Consider the following 20,341-nt stretch of genomic DNA (forward strand, 5'->3'; position numbering starts at 1 on the left):
CCTGGTGAGCACATGTGCAGTTTCGCCCCAGGACCGGTTGTGATTCGGAGGGAACTTTTTTCCAGCCACAAGTTGTAACACGTTACACATCACGCCGTCCACGGTATAACAAGTTGTTGTGACAAAAAGTCAGCCCGGCCGAGGTTCGTTATAAGTTTTTCTTCCGGTCCCCGGCCTGGGTTTTCTCGTTTCAATTAACCAACTTAATACCGGGAGGGGGTTGTTTTTGCGTCTGATAGGGGCACCGTCGGGTTTTTACCCTCGTTTTAACTTCGTCCACCTGTTCTCGTATAATTTCTGACCGACCGAAGGAAAACACTTTCCCCGCAGGTCCTAACAACTAACGAATCCTGTTGAAAGCGTATTTTGTTACTTACCTAAATAAAGAGTTGCGTTCTCTTTAATTTATTTTTTCTTATTGAGTTGCATATGCTATTTCTCTGGACATTGGGACAAAGTAAGTCCAAAAAAGCTTTATTCCAGGGCAACGAGTTCAAAGTTTGCACCACAATTGTAATTCCCCTTTTTACAATAATCAATTTTTTACCTTATCTTTCTTCTAATACCTTCTTGTAATTTGAGTGAAATTCAATTTTAAAAAGCTTTTTTTTAATTTCCATTAGTTGGTAGATATGATGAAGGTGGGGTGAGATTCACTTTTTGTAAATGATGGTTCTACTCACAGATTTATTATTTATTTTTTGTATTTTATTTACTTATTATTTTATTTATTGTAACTTATCTTTTATTTCATAATAAATCTGTGAGTAGAACCATTATTTCCATTATTTAGCCAATCATTCACCATCATTTACCTAATTATTCACCCCACTTACGTTATTACGCCAATTTTGCCTAATCATGTCAATTCTTTATTATGTGAAAATTATTATTATTTTATTTATTTATTTTTTTGATTGGGGCTTCCGAGGTCTAGGTCATTTCAGCCCCCAACTATTCTATTTAACCTTTCAAACAGTACATGCATACAAATAAATACAATAAAAAAACCCAATTTCCTCTAAAAAGCGAAACAGGGGGCCCAGAAACTCACTGCAGTGCATTTTCAGATTTGATGGCATGCCGACACGCTCCCTGTAGGGAGCCAAGGCATGACATGTTTCCAGTATGTGGGACACATCGACCAACCTTTCTCTGCATAAGGGGACCTGCGCGAGCTTTGGCCCAAGAACAGTTGCCCGTGTGTCAACCGCGTATGGCCTATTCTTAATCGTGTAAGGACGATTCCTTGTTTCCGGCTCAGGTTCTCGGGGGGCCATCTACGAATCGTGCTCTTGACGCGCAAAAGCCTCTCGGACGACCCGGCCCACTGACGCTGCCATCTTTCTGTTATCATGTTCTTTACTGTTAGCGTAGCGTCAGAGGGCCTGGTCGCGATGGTTCTGTGAAAATTATTATTAAAGTTATTACAATAGGTAGGTTATAAAACAAACCAGGTGATATACAGCAAAAATAAAATAAAAACTGGAGAAACTTAATAAAAACTAAACTTTAAATTACAAAGTTAAACTTTACCTAACTCATTTATTTAAGTTAAATAATTAACAGATAATAACGCAGTTGAAAATGATATCATAAATTATAAATAGCACTCATTTGCATCTGGGTCAACTTACTCTAAATCTGGATCAATTTCACATTCATTGTACGTTATGAAATTTCTGTAGAAGTCGTGAAAAATGTGGTAATTGACTAATTTAATTAAGGTAAATAATTATCAGATATTAATCCAGTTGAAAATGAATGTCATTAATTATTAATGACCTCATTTACATTTATTGGTCTAATTGACCATATTAATCATTTCAATTAATTATTATTTTTATGTAACGTCTTGGTAGAGATGAAAAAGTCAATGACTTCTTCATCTCAACCAAGACCTTGCATAAAAAGAATAATTAATTGAAATTAATGTTGACATTCATTGTCATCTGTGTTATCTTGCTCTAAATCTGAATCAAGTGCATATTCATTGTTCGTTTTTAAATTTCTCCGGAAGTCGTAAAAAATGGGGTCATTAACTAATTTAATTAAGTTAAGTAATTATCAGATAATAATCCAGATGAAAATGAATGTCATTAATTATTAACGACATTCTTTTTCATCTTGATCAATTTACTCTAAATCAGGATCGAGTACACATTCATTGTTCGTTTTTAAATTTCTGCAGAAGTCGTGAAAAATGGGGTCATTAACAAATTTAATTAAGTTATGTAATTATCAGATAATAATCCAGATGAAAATGAATGTCATTAATTATTAACGACATTCTTTTTCATCTTGATCAATTTACTCTAAATTAGGATCGAGTGCACATTCATTGTTCGTTTTTAAATTTCTCCGTTTTTGATTTTTCTCTTATCAAAGCTGATAGGAAGTGCACAATATTGGAAACAATCGTATTTGGTTTGGAATTAAGGAATTTCCCTTTCTACGATTATTAATTTCTCTAAAATGCATATTTTTTGCAAGAGAATTTAAAAAAAATACATTTGCGACTTTTTGGAATATTGTAACCATTATATCCATTATATTTAGTGGTCTATTGACCATATTACCACTTTCTAAGTAAAAAGTTAGTGTCACGAGCGGGATTCGAACCCACAACCTTCGGCTCAATACACCGCTGCACATGAGCTATCGTTTTTTCACGATGGCTGGTGAAGACACGATAGCTCAAGTGGTTAGAGCAGCGGCGTATTGAGCCGAACGTTCATTTCAACCAAACCCTTACATAAAAAAATTAATTAATTGAAATTGTAACCATTGTCTAGGTTTCCATAAAATTTTTCCCCTTCGTTAACCTGTTTTTTTAATAATAAATGAACCTCCTGTTGTGTGAGAAAACTAAAGTCATAGAACTTTTTTAAAATTTATTTTATTTATTTATTTTTTTTTTGACTGGGGCTTCCGACATCTAGGTCATTTCAGCCCCCAACTAAGTCTATATCCTATTTACACTTTCAAACACTACGTTCATGCAAATAAATACATTCATACATATAAATATATCCATACAGTACACTCATTCCATTTGGTCGGTGGAATACATGATGTTCCTCCTATGGTTTGAGTATACCAATCTAGATTGGAGTACTTTTATAAATAATCCGCCATCGACCCCGAACACACACTCATACGCTCTCAACGTTCGTGGGGCGATGATGGTGTTATATTTCACCTTCACCGCTCGCCATTCACGCTAATAAATACATGCATTCAGAAAAAACATTGACCCACATCACATAAGACATATTACATACAATAAAAAACCCAATTTCTCCTAAAAAGCGGAACAGGGGACCCAGAAACCCGCTTCAGAGCTCGAGTACCATTTTCAGATTGGATGGCATGCCTACACGCTCCCTGTAGGGAATCAAGGCAGTTTCCAGTATGTGGGACACATTAAGCAACCTTTCTCTGCATAAGGGGTCCTGCGCGAGTTTTGGCCCAAGAGCAGGTGCCCGTGTGTCAACCGCGTATGGCCTATTCTTAATCGCGTAAGAACGATTCCTTGTTTCCTGTTTATTTCGTAAATATTTTAATAAAAAGGCCCAGATATAACAAAATTTAAACAATCCGTAAAAAGGAAAAAATAATTATAAAACATAGAAAAAGTTTTTAGAATGTTTAAATCTTCGTTAATATGAAGATCATTTATTATATTATTAATGATGAACATAAATTAAAGGAAATATTTACTTTTAAAACGTGCTTCATGGCCTCCTCCTCAATAAAGAAAAGACATTTAGGTGAAATAAACAAGGAAATGAATTTAATTAAAAGAAAATAGTCTTTAAATTTGCATTTTGTGTAAATGTAAATATAGCAGGGTTTGTCGGAAAACATCCTTACTCTTCCACTTGAATGAGGAGGGGCTCTAATACAGTCTGTGATAAATTCCTAGATTTCGTTTCGAATTATCATAAAATGTCTTTAATTTAGCTTAACAATAAATCGTAATAAAATTGAAATAAAATGTTGTTTAGTGTGGTTCGAACGGATAGTTATCAACTAGGGGAAAATTAAATATTTCAAAGAGGGAACTGGTATTTGTTTTCCTTCCGGACGCCCCTTGGCGCATTCCTCGCCATCTCTTCTATATATCTTTAATTAACTTCAAGAAACTTTATGTAGGAAAGTCGTCGCAAAGAGAGTCTAGAAAAGTTGGAGCTGTGGTGCTTAGGATAGTGGGCGGGAGGGATGGAAATACTTTAAATAATTCCTCAGAATCCAGACTTAAGGAGGGGGGTCGAAGCCGTGGGGGGAACGGAACTTCTGAAAAGTTTGGGCTGGGAGGAAGAGCCATTTCCCTTTCAAAATATAGAACTGGCAGCAAGAGAGAAAATGGAAAATCAGAAATCCCAAAGTCTCCCTCGCCGTGGGCGCGCGGGGGCTAATTACTTTTCATTATTTTCAACTGGATGGTGACAAGAGCCAATGGAAGCTGTCACTGACTCGGGATATTACCTCAAAGCCAACGGGAATTTCATTCCTTAGGTGAGGGGGCTCACTGTATCCCATATTCCGTGGAATAACCCTTCGATTAATATTTCTCGTTGATTGTCCAGTTCAATAACTATGTTACGTAGTAAGGGTGAGAGGTAAGGGTCCCACCCTGACAAGTACGAAACATGGCTTTTGAGAGTGTCAACAGACTCCTAAGAAAGGAAGTAAAACGATATCTATGGAGCAGCCACCTCAAAATTCTAAAAAAAAAGACTGTGCCAAAATGAGGGAAAAGCTCAACTTTGATTCCAAGGGACATAGACAATAGAGTCATTTGGAAGAAAGGTAGTCCAAGTTTCAAGTTACTAGGTTATAGTATACAGATGGATCAAAGATTGAACAGGGAGAAGGCATAGGGGTAAAATGGCCAAATTGCACCCTAGCGAAGCCCCTTAGACCAACCACAACGATTTTCCAAGCTGAAGTTAATGCAATACTACTATGAGCTAATACAGAAAAATATGAAAGGAGGGTATAGACTCTCAGAGAGCCAGGTAACTATAAAGGCACTAAAGTGCATATACTTTCAACTGCAAACCTGATAGTGCAAGTTGCATAATAGATCTAGGAAAATGCAACAAGGTTTCTTTAAAGTTCATGCATGAAGGTACAGAAGAAAATGAACAGGCTGACCAACTAGCCAAAAAAGGGACAACCCTGTCACCAATAGGACTAAAACCACTTCTAAGTAATCCAGAGTGTGTGCTTAAGTGGAACTGGAAAAATAACAACGAATAACAAAGAAAAACTCGAACACTGGACAAATACTCCAAAGGCTACTTTAATGTTGGTGCATGAAGGTACACAAGAAAGTGAACAGGCTGACAAACTAGCAAACAAAGGGGGCAACCCTCTCACCCATAGGAGTAGAACTACTACTGAGTAATCCAGAGAGTGTGCTTAAGTGGATTTGGAAATATAACAACGAATAACAAAGAAAAACTTCAATAATGGACAAATACTCCAAGGCAACAAGGTTACTTTAAAGTTGGTGCATGAAGGTACAGAAAAAATTAACAGGCTGACCAACTAGCCAAAACAGGGGCAACCCTCTCACCCATAGGACTAGAATCACTACTGAGTAATCCAGAGTATGTGCTTAAGTGGAACTGAAAAAGTGGTTTAATAAAGAAAAACTCGAACACTGTACTCAAAATACTACAGGTAAGCGGCAAGCTAAGAGATAAACATCTCGAAACAGAAAGCGAAAGATCTTCTCTAACTCCTCTCTCTCATCAGGCAGGATTTAAGACAAATTGTAAGCCTCTATACTGGCCACTGCCCTCTTAACTATCACCTCAAGAAGACAGGCAAAGAGGAAACATATGGGGTGGAGTGACCAGAGACATCGGAACATATCCTTTGCGAATGTTCGCACGTTTACATCCACTTCGATAGGACGTTTCTTACACCCCAGGAGATCCTCAAATAGGCACCAAGGAAAGTGCTCTCTTTTATAAGAAATAAAGGTGATTTCCAAGGTTTAGCTGTAGGTTCCACAGTAGACCTATTTAGCTCGCAATCAACCCTAAAAAAATAAAAAATATCAAGCAGTATAAATTACAAGCGAATAAATTGCTATAAATGTGCACTAACTTCCCATCTCAACCCCACCTTTTGAATTGTCCCTCCTTTTTGCCATTTTTCAAATGTCGTGTAATCGGATTGGTTTTTTGGTTGAGATATGGGAAGTTAGTGTCCGAGTGGATCGAGGTCACGATAGCTCAAGTGGTAGAGCAGCGGCGTATTAAGCCGAAGATCGTGGGTTCGAATCCAGCTCGTGCCATTGACTTTTTTATCTCAACCCAAAAACCTTAATTACTTATAAATATCGATTATTTGGTGTTTATCAGTTGCTCGTAACTGTGTATCTATCCACTCGTAGCCAAAAACCTGACCCTCATATTTTGTTGTTTATTTTAAATTATAAGAATTTTTATTGACATATTAATTCCTACATACAAGAGCTTGTCTCCTATAAATGGAGCGGATGGGGTCATAGTGTCCAGAAGGACTTCCTCATGTACCTTACTGTACAAGATCAAGAAGAAGGAGGGTCATCCCACAAGCTATTCGCGGTTGACCCACGACTTGGGCCAAAACCCATATGACACACATTCATTTTTGCTTTTCATTTTTTAAGGAATGTTTAATTTTTGCTATATCTAGGCCTTTTTTTAATGTGTGTTCAACAAGTACCTATTTGAAATGTTACAACAGTTATAATGTGGTATAATAAAGTGGTAAACCTGAGGTTTGATTACGTCTGAATTTCTAACTTGCTGGATTACGAACATAACACGGCTGGCGTAATGATACACCGAGAAACTACTGAAGAAGACCGAATGACGAGACTCGTCTGACAGACCGAACCCACCACTAAATTTTCCTATGAAAATTATATTTCAAAGTTGGTATTTTGAAAAGTTAGGCACTTAATTTTGCCAAGGGAAAAAGATGAATTACTACGTTAGCCTCGTTTCTAATTTTTTACACTGTCACCATTTTTCCCGCATTTAGCATAAAAATTTTGCGTTTTGATTCGATGTCAATAAAGAAAAGTGTAAGACACTAAAAATCGTATTAAATGAAGACGTTTTTAGGAAATTTTCCATGCACTACCGTGAGTTTTACCAAGGAGGTTGCAAATTTAGTTTGGTATTTTTTCAATTTTTTATTTTTTAACCAAAAACTGAATACTTCAAGAGCTAGATAGATTTATGACGAATAGGATAGATAGTTTAAAAAAAACATAAAATTTTGAAGGGGATAAATTATTTCAAATATTTAATTGATTTACAAATTTTTTAATTTAATTTATATAATTTATATATATTATACTTAAATTATTTCAAATATTTTTGTTTAAAAACCTTCAAAAAGTGGCTTGTAAATAAGGCAAGTACCTATTTCAAAGAAATTTGAAACCTCGTTGGTAAAATTCACGGTAGTACATGGCAAATTTCATAAAAACGTCTTCGCTTAATAAGCTTTTTAGCTCTTTAACTTTATTGAGGAACCAAAATGCAGAATTTTTATGCTAAATTGGGGAATAAACGGTGACGGTGTAAAACGGGAACAGGGTTAATGTAGTAATTCAACTTTTTGCCCTTGGCAAAATTTATTGCCTAACTTTATCATAATAAAAAAACACATAAAAAATAGAAAAATGAAACAAAACACATAAAAAAGAGACGATAAATAGCGGAATAAGTGGACGAAATATGTACACTAAACACAGACAAAACAAAGAAAAGAACAACAATACAGAAGTTCAACTTAATAAAAAACACAAAAAAAAGAAAAAGGAACAAAATGCACAAAAAAGCGTTTATAAACACAGGGAACAACCAAAGAAGAAAACAATAGAAATAGTATCTACACTAAACAAAGACAAAAGAAAAAACTTCTAAAACCCAACATAAAAGTCAAACAAAACACATAAAAAAGAGACAATAAACATAGCGAACAACCAATTGACATACAACCAAAACGTTGAATTTTTATTTCCTTTTGTGTTTTTTTTAATGAGTGTAGTCATTAGTTATTATTTTTTTACATTACATCACCACGTCCACACACAATTAAGTTTGAAATTGTAAATTTTGTCATTTATTTTCAATTAATTAATCTTTAAGTAAGGTATTGGTCGAGATAAAAAGTCAGTGTCACGAGCGGGATTTGAACCCACGACCTCCTGCTAAATATGCCGCTGCTCTACCACTTGAGCTATCGTGACTTTGATCTTCTCTGGACTTCCAAAAATACTCACGATAGCTCAGGTGGTAGAGCAGCGGCGTATTTAGCCAAAGGTCGTGGGTTCGAATCCCGCTCGTGACACTGACTTTTTTATCTCAACCAATACCTTACTTACAGATTAATTAATTGAAAAGAATTTATTTGGTCAATCGGACCACGAAACCTAATCGATTTTGTCATTTAGTAGAGTTTACCGACATTGTGACTTGATTTCAAGCCTCAAAACTGAGCCTAAATGGAAAAAAAATAATTCGTCCTTAATTTAGCATTGTGTAGATTTTTTTTACCCATATAGTACAAAACAACCGAGAACATACAAATTCCAAATGGTTTTCCGCCTCAGTTGGCAGGAGAAGAAGGCCCGACTTTCATTCGTTTGCCTTCCCGCCTACTGGGGAATGTAGCTTTTGAGAACATACTTAAACCCGGAATACGTGACGTTTGTTGGGGGTTGCAAGTCCCTCCATTAGGAATTCTTATCTTGTACATAAAACCGTGCGCGTTGCCGGCATATTTCACGCCGGCCGCCTCCCCATGAGGAACCCTCAAAGCGATACAAGGTTACGAATTCTAATTTATTTTTCTACTCGGACCCTTTTTACCGGAGGGGAAGGAATCAGATTTCTATACCGACATTTTGTAAATTACTTCATCAGGAAATACTCTTATGCATTGTTTAATATCTAAAATATCTTAATACTAAGTCGTTTATGATGTAAAATTATCCGGTCACAATCTTATCAAAGAATAGGATACTTTTCCCTTCGAAGATGCTTAAAATGGATATCACCATTTTCATCCAAACAAATCCAATATACATAAAATCTTGTTTTATAATTTGTAAAAGAAGTTAATTTTTGTATAATACACTGACAGGCTGAAAATTGTACCCAGTTGTAATATAATTTGATTTGTTGTTTTTTATATATTTACGAAAGTTTCTCATATTTTAATGTTTAATAATTGGGTCTTTGTCAAAGAACAAAAAAATTTAAATTGCTAAGGAAAATGAAAAAAAGCAAAGAAGCAGATAAAATTTGGTTTATTTTGTTTTAGAGTTTTACCTAACATTTTAAAATCGCGTATTTCCTCCTCTTGCCTTAATTACATCTCGAAGACGCCTCGGCATACTTTCTACCAGTCTGGAAATGTCTCTTTGCTGGAGATTAGCCTTCACAAAGTCCTTTCAAGATCGTGGAGTGTATGAGGAAGTGATGGACGTTCTCTTATTCCTCTTTTGAGGTTATCTCATAAATGTTCGATGCGGGTCATGTCTGGAGAACTGGCTGGCCAGGCTAAGACCCTGGTGTTATGCTGTTGAAGGTTTGTACTATGCGAGCGACATGCGGAGCATAAAATATCTCTACACATCTAAAAGACGGACGTAATCTTGCATTAGAATAGGATTGTCGCTGATTTCATCGAGGATAGGCAACACACTATATTCCAAAATTTCATCCACATAGCGAGTGGCGGTCAAAGAGCCTCCAGGAACAAAAACCAACCCTGTGCGACTGACTCTCTATTGACACCATCACTCATAGCTCTGGGAAAAATTACAAGCTTCGTACCTTTCATTTCGCATTCTCCGCACTCTTTCACGCCTATCTGGAGATCGTAGAGCAAATCTACACTTATCTGTAAAAATTACAGCAGACCAATCGTCCAAAGACCAATGGCTGTATTCTCGAGCAAATGCGAATCACCAAAAGCACATTAACCTGATATTTTAGGTACAAGATCACAAGGGAATTTCGGGTAACGAAGATGCAGAAACACTGGCCGGCGGAGGATCTCCAAGACCAAACCTTTAGATATTCTTGGGATAACAAAAAAACGTAGTATCCTCCATCACAGAATGGATCCAAAAAAGTCAAAAGAGGAGTGGATAAAATCTATAAGATACTAGACACAGTACGCCTATGTTAAAAGAACCTTCACCAAGACTGGTAAACTCACTGCTGCAATTAATAAATAGGGATAACTCAGAGGAATGATTTGGCTATATACCATGGCAACTGAGAAAGCATGTCGGTACATCACATGGTTACATTCATTAACAAACCCATTTTTAGGTTATGTGTCTTCAAATGCGAAATAATCGCTCAAGAAAGAGCCTGGGAAAGAAAACTCAGGGAAAAGAATTGTAGCAGCGAGAGTACTACAAGACCTAGTACTTCTTAGGGGAAGAGTCGACTGAAGAAAAGAACTTACAAACAGTAAGCCAGTTGAAGTTCTTGAGGAATAAAAAACTCTTCAAAAAACAAAAACTTACTGGTTTATAATTACTCAGCTTAATACTCAGCTCAATCGTCACTAAATCAGCCAATCTATTTACCCAGATACCAAAACTCTCTACACCGTAATATAAATTTTACATTGGAAATTAACAAAGATGGTTGTTTGAACTTTTCAGACATAAAATTGTCCATAATGAACAACCTAATAGAAATAGATGTATATAGAAAACCCACAACTACAGACACTATGATACCAGTGGATTCTTCCCACCCATGGTCCCAAAAGGCTGGTGGTCTCATTTGGCTCATAAACCGTATGTTAAAACTTCCATTAACACCTGCTAACTACAAAAAAGAATTAGAAACTATTAAAACATTAGCAAAAAAACAACGGGCATAAAGAAATATTTATTGATATGTTGCTAGTTAAATAGGACAAAGCGGTAGAGAAATAAAAACGAGAGTAAAAGAACACTTGTCTAAATCGAGCAAATTTTCGGAATTTAAGGACTATCTAAAAGAAACAAAATATAATTTCAATTCAAATTTAAGTACAAGAGTGTTACATAGTTTCGACAAAGGAAAAGAACTAGATTGGTTTGAGAAATTTGAAATTAAAAAAATTATAATTGAACATGGTGATAAATGCATTAATAATATAACATATTTTGATCTACCTCCCATTTTGAATATTTACATAAATAATATCAAACGTCCAAATAATTAAACTAATTATTTTAATTGTTATTATTTTTATAATAATTTAATAATATTAAGTATTTACTATTATAATATTTATTCGTGTTTTAATTTCCACGTTTCGCACGTTCAAATCGAGCGCCATTAAAAAAAATCAGCTGCTAATTGGGATGTCGCGTTGGCGGAGGTATCAGCGGGTTCACTCTGGCAATTCATGTCGAGACACGTCTTTGTAGAAATCCTTCAACCTGATGATGAGCTAAAGGGCTCGAAATCAGGAGCGTTGCAGTACAACTTACTGTGAGTAGGAACTATCTTTTTAAAAAGGATTAGATACCAGAACTGGTCCGTCGCTTGTTTCGTCTATCCGGCCAGCTTTCGACATTTACCTTTTTTTGCAGTGGGGCTTCGGCTAAATGATGGAGTGATAAGTTCGAGAAATATCGCAGGACTTGGCGTGCTTTGATTTTGTAGATCCATCTCAAATTACACATTATCTTTTTCTCAGGGAGTTAAGTAAAAAAAAAAAATGTTTTGTTACATTAATCTTTTTTTTGTTGATTAAACAGCGCTAGCTTATAAATTAGTAAGTCGATTTTAAAATATAGTGACTTCAATAATAATGATGTTCAGGCTGTGGTTAGGGGCATTATCCCTTGGCTCCATTACAAAGTATACTTGGTTAAAACTTGATGTGTCTCCCTGCGAGGACCAAGGTGTTCTTGGAAGTATCAACGAAAGTGGGTGGCGAAACTCGTGGGGGGCTAAGTACCCCCTGGCCATAATCCTCAATGGTCCTCTATCTTACCGAAATGAATACTTAAAAAGATGTCGCCCTCCCAACTTCGCCCGGGGATGGGGCGACATTAGTTTTTATCCCCCTTATCGGGGAAGCCAGCAACCCCAAGCCCCCACCCGGCGGGCTAATTCCAACTCAAATTGAAATATGAATTTTAAAATGGTCTCAAAAGTACAGTTCGGGGCTGTAGAGGCGACCCGGCAACTTCATCCGGACTTTTCAATAATAAACAGCACACCTCGCGCACTCAAGGGGCTTTAAATATGCAAAAAGGACATTTTATATTTACTTTCATAACATTGGACTTTATCGAGGAGGCTCAAAAACCATGGAAATGGACAGGATAACTGGAAATTTACAGAATAAAACGCGAAGCCTTGCTTGAACTTATTTTTGAAAACTTCTTATAGACACCTTCATTACTGAAGGCAAACTTATTAAACAGAAAGCGTAAATTTTATATCGCATCTCACTTCACGCGGCAAATTAAGAAACTGCCTTTGGCATCTTTGTCAAAGGAAGGTAAAATTAAATCTAACATCAAACGCATATCATCATTAACGTGAAAATTTAAAATATAATTTTGACAAAATGTTAGACTTTCGATCTAGCTAATGTAAAAAACATTAACTTTTAAACAATTGGTCGTCTATCTTTCTCAATAATAAAGTTTGAGACTTAAAAACCTATGATTTTATTTAATTTTGACTAGGCATGGACACTATACAAAACTTAATTCACTACTTTCGTGGTCCGCTTGACCAATTAATACATGACAATTAATTAAGGTTATTTAGTTGAGATGAAAAAAAGTTAATGGCACGAGAGGGATTCGAACCCACGACCTTCGGCTAGATACGCCGCTGCTCTACCACCTGAGCTATCGTGACCTCGATCCACTCGGACATCAATTCCCCATCTCAACCCCACCTTACGAGTTTTCCCTCCTTTTGCCATTTTTCAAATGTCGTGTAATCGGATTGGATTCTCATTGCGTGCCAGTAACTATCCAAAACATTCCGACAAAAAAAAAATTATCACGAAAATCTGTAGAAATCATCAAATGTCTCACACTAGGTTTCTTTCCCCCCTCCTGTTTGGAAAATTTCTAAAGTTATTCTCATTCTGAAGCTTGCCAAATTATACACTCAAACAGCTACAGTCATATTCGACTGTTTACCACTTTAAGTTTCGAAAGTATACTGTTAGCTAGTGGTCAACAGTCATTTGGCAGTCCATCAGATCATCCAATATTAGCAGCTGTAACCTGGGCCGATAAACAAGTAACTAAAAGAAAAGAACTCACAAAAATACAGAGAGTTGCATGCATTTGCATAACGGGAGCAATGAGAACATGTCCCCCCCAAAAAAAAGTATTGGGATAAATCCCTTTATACCACATGGTAACGAGGACAACACAGAAAACCATAATTATTATTATCACAGAGAAACCTCCAACAGGAATAAAACTAAAATGCAACAAAATAATGAAAGACCATCCGATCCTCATGGCTCCAAGATATGACATGAATAGTATGTTTGAATTTAATCAAAACTTCCAAATAAATCTAGGTACCAAAAAAGAACGAGAGGGAAACACCTTCTTTAAGAATGGCACCAACCTTTGGTACACAGATCTAGAACACAAGATGGTACAGGGGCAGGAGTTCGGTCCTGGAACCAAATGCTCAGAACCCATGGGAAAATACACCATCTTCCAAGCTGAGATTCACGCAATCGAGAGATGTACCCAACTCAATTTGAAAAAGGGTACAAAAACAAGAACACATGTCAGATAGTCAAGCAGCCATCAATGCACTAACCTCAAATATCATTAGTTCAAAGATGGTGCTGAACTGCAAAACAAAATTAAACATATTAGGTTCGCAGAACAAAGTCAGCCTCTGCTGGGTCCCATGACACATGGGAGTAGAAGGCAATGAGAAAGTGGACACCCTTGCAAGGAGCTGCTACACCGCTGACAGGACCTGAACCCTTCTCTGACATAGGAACCCACTCTATCAATGAGTATCTAAGACAGAAGGACAAAAAAGAACATGAAGGAACAATGGAATTCACTTATTGGGCACAGGCAATCCAAGAATCTCCTAAAAAATTTCGGAAGAAAAGAAATTACAGAATGTGTCAAAGGAAGCAGGAACAAACTGCGAATCCTAATAGGATTTTTAAGAGGACACTGCAAGCTAAATGGACACTTAAAGAAGATTTGAATAATCCAAGACGGCAGATGCAGATTCTGCAAAGAAGTAGAGGAGACACCAACACACCTATTAAGAAACTGCGCTGCTACACTTGCCCGCAGGAGGAACTGTTTTGGGATGTACAATGTGAACATAGAAGTGTTTCAAGCTATTAATCAAGTTTCTTGATGATATAGGACATACCGATGTGCTTTAGACAGAGGGGCAGGGTAGTTCTTAAATGGCGCAGTATATTTCACCCCGAATATTACATCTACATCTACATTAGCAGTTCAGGTTCTAACATAAGCACACTGCTTTAGTTTTGATGGGCATCCAAGTTTAGCCTGCTAGAGTCATCAACACTTCAGCTTTCCCTCATTAAAATAATCCACTTATATTTATATAATACTAAATTTCGAGTCTAACTTGATTTAAAATTGCCTCGAAGTTTCTGCTGGTGTCCAACAAGGATTTATAATAAGACCTGTTCTTTCTTTATCATTTTTAATAATAAATTTTAATGACAAGACTTAAATATTGCAGACAGGCTTGTAAGCCGATGACCAGAAAGATGACATCTACACTGTAGACTAGATAGTCAGCAGACTTATAAAGTATATGTAAGTGGTGCCATGTGGACTTCGGGGGTCGAGTCTTCGGTCTGCTACTGTTAACTACCTTGGGGTAATTAACAAACGTTCGCCCCCCCCCATGTAAGGGATAGAGTGAAAAAAGCAAAACTATAATTCTTGACTTGTTACGATTACGCATGGATTTTAAACTGCCCCCAGAACACGAACTCCTCCTCAGTATAAAGTACTGGTCAGACCGATTGTATGCTTGCCCCTCATGGGGGTTGACGTCTCGATCGAACATCGCCAAGCTACAAATTACTCAAAATAGGTTTTTACTGTTAGTACCGGAGTTCAAATTGGAGACTATGACTTAAACTGGGACGTTACGACGTTCATGGGAGAGTGAAGAACTTTTAGAAGAAGAATTTTAAACCTCGGGGAGCTTCTGGATTTTCCGTGTTTTTCCTCTTAAATTTCTTCTGTTTGTTTAAATACACTCTTTTTAAAATAATAAATTCGAAGTAGGCGTTTACAGTGCAAACTGGCATGGTGTACTGATCCCGAGGTTCTAGGTTCGATTCCCATTCGGAAACATAAATATATTTATTTTATTTTTCATCGCTTTATTTATACGTGTAGACATGTTGAACATGTATCGAGATTTAATTTTATGGAATGGATCGTTTAATTGGTCTCAAAATTACGAATAAATTGCCAATTGTGTATCCGTTACGACGTTCATTTCCAAAGTTGTGTCTCAAAATATGCCAAGATCGCTTTTCCGGTGTTGTTCTACGGCCGGATCGTGCCTTGCGTCTGATTATATCTGATTAATGTCCGGGCTGGTGGGCGCGAATTTGCTAAATTGGATCGCCGGAGCGAAATCGTGCCATTTGCTTAACTAATGATCCGATGTGGGTCCGTCTTGTGATGTTTATTTGGCCGGCGCACTTCGCACTAACTGGGCCCCCTCTTAGGCGGCGTATACTCGATTAGATCCTTCCACTACTTATTAACGTCCTGTTTATACATATATGTATTAAAAGTTTAAAAATTCTTAATATAATTTTTTCTGTTACAGAAAACTCTGGCGGCCGACGAAAACACTCTTCCTCCAAAGTCTACCAATCCAATTTTAATGCCCAAAAACAAGGAAATTCCAATTGGTATAAATAAAAAAAAAAAAAAATTTTTTGGCGAATTTCTCAATGTTGAAAAACCCACTTATTTGAAAAGAAAAATTCTAAATCCACAAATAATTCACCTATTCTTTTAGTTTTGCAACTATTTCTTCCCACCAAATCCTCCACTCCATCAATCAAATTCAACATCAGCCACCTCTAAATAAAAAACGTTGATTTTGATCTTATCATAACAACCATCAACCAAAATCTTCCTTAAAAAAAGCTATAATCTTCTATTCCGTCAAATTAACACTTTTTCACAAAATTAACCCTGTTTAACTTCAAATTAACCATTTTTAAAATGAAATTATCCCATTTTAATTATAAAATTAGCAAGTTTTAAATTCAAATGAACTCTTAGTACTTTCCAAATAACCCTATTTTTTGAAACATTAAATAAACATAAGGAACCATCTTTTAAAAAGGATTGAACTCCACACTCACCCCATCATTTATAATTTCTAACATAAGAAATTGTAGCTTAAGTTTCTCCCCATCACCCAGGTAGGCGACTTGATTGGCCTTGGTCTTAATGATTTTTTGTAGCAAGTACTTTTCATCATTTGGTCAATTTTTATGTTAGTTTTAAGTATAGCATTTTTCCGTCACATTGACTATTTTTACCTTCAAATTAACCCTTTTTAAAATCAAATTATCAAATTATAACTATAAAATTAATACGTTTTAATTTCAAATGAAACTCTTTTTCCTTCGAAAATAACCCTTTTTTAAAGCATTAAAAAACGTAGGAATTTAGCTTAACTTTTTTCCAATTACCCAGGTAGGCGACCTTCTTGGCCTTGGTCTTGATGCTTTTTTTTTCTAGCAGGCACTTTTCATCATTTGGTCGGTTTTTATGTTAGTTTTTACATATACCTTTTTTTCGTCAAATTAACCTTTTTAAATTCAAAATTTACACTTTATCATCATATTAACACTTTTTAACATGAAATTACTTTTTTAAAATCAAAGTAATCTATTTTAACTATAAAATTAACTCGAAATAAATCCAAATTAACTCTTTTTAATTTCAAAATAACCCTTTTTTTAAGCATTAAATGAACGTAGGAATTGTAGCTTAACTATTTCCCCATCACCGAGGTAGGCGACCTTATTGGCCTTGGTCTTGTTTTATTTTTTTTTTTATTTTTTAATTTTTTTTTTCTAGCAGGCACTTTTCGTCATTTGGTCGGTTTTTATGTTAGATTTTACATATCGCTTTTTTCCTCAAATTAACCTTTTTAATTGAAAATTGACTTTTCACTAATTTAACATATTTTTACCTTCAAATTAACCCTTTTTAAAATCAAATTATCCAATTTTAACTATAAAATTAACACGTTTTAAAGTCAAATGATTTTTTTTAACTTTCCAAATAACCCTTTTTTAAAGCATTAAATAAACGTAAGAATTGTAGCACTTCAGCCCACTATCTAAGTACCCTAGTCTTTCTGATTTTTTTTTCTATAACCCTTTCGTCATTTGGTCGTTATTTTTAGTCATATTTTGCAAACCTTTTGGATGTAGCTTTTCTAAATAAAATTAAACATTTTCTTCAAGAAATGCATTCTTATTAATTTCGAATAACATTTTTTAAGTTAAAATTAACATATATTAAATTCAAAATAACTCTTTTTAATTTCCAAATAACCCTTTTTTAAGAATTAAAACACAATAGTAATTGTAGCTTAACTTTTCCTCAATCACCCAGATAAGCGACTTTCTTGGCCTTGGTCTTGTTGATTTTTTTCTAGTAGGCAGTCGTTTGGTCGGTTTTAATGTTAGTTTTTATATATAGCTTTTCCGTCAAATTAACCTTTTTAAATTCAAAATTGACAATTTTTCACCATATTAACCTATTTTATACTTTTTTTAATCAAACCCATTTTAACTATAAAATTATCACTTCATATTCGTGTTAACCATTTTCCCTATCAAATAAACTCTTTCTGATTTCTAGACAACTATTTTTAAGTCCAAAATAACCATTTTTAACTACCAATTAACCAATAACACGTTTTAAATTCGAATTAACTCTTTATAATTTTAAAATAACCATTTTTTACATCAAATTAATCTTTTTTAGCTATAAAATTAACACGTTTAAATTTGAAATAAACTCTTTTTGATTCACAAATAATCTGTTTTTTAAAGCATTAAATAAATTTAGGGATTGTATATGGTTTAACTTTTCTGAATGCCGCATGTCCGCCTAGCCTTGCTGATTTTGCCGTTCGTCATTCCGTTGGGTTTTATGTTGTTAAACGTTTCCTTCAAATTAACTCTTTCTAATTTCCAAATAACCATTTGTAATTTCAAATGAACCCTTTTTACCTCCAAAAGGGACACGTTTTAAATTCAACACAATTTATTATTCAATTAATTAAGGTTTTTAAATATAGCAAAAAGGAGGGAAAATTCAAAAGGTGGGGTTGAGATGGGAAGTTGGTGTCCGAGTGGATCGAGGTCACGATAGCTCAAGTGGTAGAGCAGCGGCGTATCTAGCCATAGGTCGTGGGTTCGAATCTCACTCGTGACACAGTCTTTTTTATCTCAACTAAAAACCTTAATTAATTTAAGATTGTATTGGTCAAGCAGATCACGAAACTAGTGAATTTAACAATTTATTATCTAAAGCCATGCTGATTTTTTCTATCGGGCACCTTTCACCATTTGGTTGGTTTGTATGTGAGTTTTCCAAACTTTTTTTTGTCAAATTAACCTTTTTCAATTCAAAATTAACCCTTGTTTACACCAAATTAACTTTTGAAACTTACTTAAATTTAGAATTAACCCTTATTGAGTTTATGTTAATTTCTTTTAATTTAAAATGAATACTTTAACTTAAAATTAATTCTATTTGAGAGTTTACCACTTATAACATCACATTAACTATTTTTAATTTTAAGTAAGCCTTGAAAAAGGCATAGGAATTATAGCCTATCGTTCCCTAGAACACTTAGGTCGGCCTAGTCTTCCTGATTCGAATAATCCAGTTTCTCCAGTCCTAAATCTCTGGAACCAATGACTAAGCCCCCACTTCTTTTCGAACTTTACTATCCACATAGACCTCCAAATACCATTTGTGCCCCCGAACCCTTTTAAAGTTGAAACAGACGCCTCCTTAAATATCATAACCCTCATCCGAACACCTTTTATCTTTTATGCGAATCATTCTGTCAATTCTAGCTTTTTTTTTTATCGCGTATTGCAATTTGCCATTTTTTCAAAAAGTTTGTCACAATATCTACACAAAATACGCCTTTTTTTAGAAAGTTTAAATTCCAATTTCGTTCGTTGATATTATATTAATTAAATATATTCACATATGTAATTCAGTATAGTTTTAAATTTTATTACGAAATTCTTTTGTTATTAATAAATTACATAAAGCAATTCCAAGACAAAGAAATCATGCAGGCACAAAATTTTAGTTTCTGTTATTCAAAGAATTTAATTAACTATATTTAAAACGTATTTAGAGCGAGTACGAGTATACACGAATCTTTCATTGTATATAATAAAATAAGAAAAACAATGGTTCGAATTAATTGAAATTTCAATTGAAATGTGAAAATATAATAGTTTTCACCAAATTACAGGTTTTGGCTAGTTTCAATTGTACAATTCTGTCGTACAAAATGTACAAAGTTCATAAAAAGCCTGTTTAAAAGGGGTTTTTATATATTTTATCTTAATTTTTTAGATGTTTGGTTTAAGTAAGTTCCTCAGCCTGACCTTCAAGTCAATCACGATGATCGCAGCAAGAAGCACGGCCGCTTGGTAGGACGGTACTTCTTTTGATGATTTTTAGTGCCATTTGACGCTGGACACTTCTAAATTTATTAATTGTAATAATATCTTATCATAACTTTGGGATAATTGAATTATGACTTAAAAGTCCGGCAAGATGTTAGGAGCTGTTATAACTTCTCCCGGTCGTAGGCCTGTTTTTAGGCAAATAAATTTTATACGGAGTAAAAAGTTGTGCGACATTCTTGAAACCCGTTTCGGAGGGTGGAGGAGAGTTCATCAGAAAATTTAATGAGAATTAAGGGTTGAGACCACCCCTCGGCGGGGAAGACAATGGCAGCGTTGCGCGGCGGGGGATGGCGAAGAAAGAAAAGGAGGGGGTGCCATTATCTTGCCGATTCTTCCCCTTACAGTAAAACTTTAGGGGAGCATGACGAAGAAAAGTGAAGGGGCGCGAGGGTGGTTCCATTAAAAAGTTTCCTCCGGGGAAAGAGAAAGAGGGTGGCCTCGCTCAGAGAGGGGGAGTAATGAAAGTTGCGAGCAAAGAGAGCCGCCCCTATTCTTTACCCCCTGCCTCCAAGGAAAACTTTAATTTTCT

The 20,341-nt window shown here is 35.3% G+C and overlaps 1 long non-coding RNA gene across 1 annotated transcript in view; it reads left to right on the plus strand.

Annotated features, from left to right (window-relative positions):
- LOC106674047 overlaps positions 1 to 15,959 on the plus strand; it is a 57,800-nt gene extending 41,841 nt beyond the window's left edge. The window contains exon 5 of the long non-coding RNA XR_001341452.2: positions 15,888 to 15,959. This is a non-coding gene — a long non-coding RNA (uncharacterized LOC106674047). The remainder of the gene's footprint in view (positions 1 to 15,887) is intronic.
- Positions 15,960 to 20,341: the final 4,382 nt, after the last annotated feature.

The sequence above is a fragment of the Cimex lectularius genome, unplaced genomic scaffold (genome assembly GCF_000648675.2).
Source record: "Cimex lectularius strain Harlan isolate CLEC.00 unplaced genomic scaffold, Clec_2.1 scaffold126, whole genome shotgun sequence".
Taxonomy (NCBI): domain Eukaryota; kingdom Metazoa; phylum Arthropoda; class Insecta; order Hemiptera; family Cimicidae; genus Cimex; species Cimex lectularius.